Genomic DNA, 2,082 nt, shown 5'->3' on the forward strand with positions numbered 1-2,082 from the left:
TTATATCTGAAAGTTTCATAAGTACATCCATGTTTAGAATTGTTATATCTTTATAAAGAATTAGTCAATAGAGGATAACTCTAAAGAAGAAGATTTATAATGTTGCTTTTTCCTTAAAAATAATTTTTGAATAGTTAGTACAGTTAAATTTTATACTTGTATAGCCTGTTTATTAGTTTTAAAATTTTAACCTTTATCTCCAGTATAATATAGAATTGTATTTAATATCAAGTCTAGTAATTGTTGTTCTCAATAAGAAATAATTTCACTTACATACATTGTGAGCTCTGATATATCTGGATTATTTTCTACCATCTTCTATTCTACTTTTAATTTTCTCATTGGCACTCCAATTTTTTTTTTCTTGCCTTCTTTGGCATTGATTGATATATTCTTCTCCCACCATTTTATATTTTCTCTAATAGTCTGAGAGATACATACTATATTTTAAATGATTACACCTGGCATTTAAAAAATTCAAATAACTGCATTAATTTAAAAGTTAGTAAATATTTTATTTCTCTCTTGAATATAATCTGCTTTGAGTGGTTTAACTCCAGTTACATACTTCAAATAATGATAGTGATATACTTCAGTTAGTTTAATCTTGAATTTTTTTTATCCCACAGGTGATTCATTATGGTTAACCTTGCATTAGTCTCCATGGAATTATTTTTTACATATGTTTACAGTTTTCTTCACTCATTGTTCATCTTCTAGCTTGGATGTCTCTACGGATCTGAGTCCTTCAGGATAGCCTTTAGAAGTTACCTTTGAGTAATAAGAGCTCTCATGTTTTTGTTCTGTTGGTTTTGTTTTTGTTGTTGTTGCCAGGAGTTGTCTTCATTTTAACTTCATTCTCAAAAGATGATTTTATTGGATATAGGATTCTAAATACCAGTTCTTTTTTTTTTCTCTTTGTATTTTTAAATATGTTATTGCATTGCCACTTTGATTTCATGGTTGATGTTGAAAAACTAACTGTCAGTTTCACTGCTTTTTTTGGTTGGTAATCTCCAGTGGTTAAAAAAAAATTTTTCTTTAATGGGGGGTGGAGAGAGGAGGGGAAGAGTGGGAGAAAGAGAAAGGAAGTGTGTGTGGGGGGGAGAGAGAGCAAGAGAGAGAATGCTCTCATCCTTTGATTTCACTTTGCAAATGTTGGGTTGGGCACAGCCAGGGTTGGGCACAGCTGAACCTGGGAGCCAGAAACATAATCCAGGTCTCTCATAGGAACACAAGTACTTGAGCATCACTTACTGCCTCCCAGGTTATGCATTAGCAGGAACCTGGAAATGGGAGCAGAACTGGGACTCAAACCCAGGCAATTTGACAGGATTCAGAGGCCTTAACAAGCTAGTTAACCATTAGGCCAAATGCCAATGCATTCTCGATTGTTTTTAAATATCTTTGTCTATGATTAAGTTCCTTTGACTCTGATATTAGTATGTTTGGGTATAACTGTTTTATAATTATCATCTTTGTATTCAGTGATCTTTCTTTTTTTTTTAACTTTTATTTAATGAATATAAATTTCCAAAGTACAGCTTATGGATTATAATAGCTTTTCTCCCCCATAACTTCCCTCCACCCACAACCCTCCCAACTCCCACTCCCTCCCCACTTCCATTCACATCGATTCATTTTCAATTCTCTTTATATACAGAAGATCAGTTTAGCATACATTAAGTAAAGCTTTCAACAGTTTGCACCCACACAGAAACACAAAGTGTAAAATACTGTTTGAGTACTAGTTATAGCATTAATTCACAAAAGTCAGTCATCTTTTTAAACCTGAGAATTCTAATCATTTAGCAGTCCTGAGCAACACCAAGCTGACATTTTTCAGGTATGTTTTATTCTCCATGCTCTCAGTAAATCTTGTTTCCTCCATCATTCTTCCTTTCACGACACTTAACATTTTTCCTCTTTTCTTCATCATATTTTTCAGCTTTGGGTCTCTCTGTGTTATAACAGGAGAGTGCTTCGGTTCTCTCTTCCAGTTCACTCTCAGTTTTCTACTCCAGATGATTTGTTTAAACTGCTGGTGAATCTATTCATCGAATTTCTTACGTTAATTGTTTA

This window comes from Oryctolagus cuniculus, chromosome 6 (genome assembly GCF_964237555.1).
Source record: "Oryctolagus cuniculus chromosome 6, mOryCun1.1, whole genome shotgun sequence".
Classification (NCBI taxonomy): domain Eukaryota; kingdom Metazoa; phylum Chordata; class Mammalia; order Lagomorpha; family Leporidae; genus Oryctolagus; species Oryctolagus cuniculus.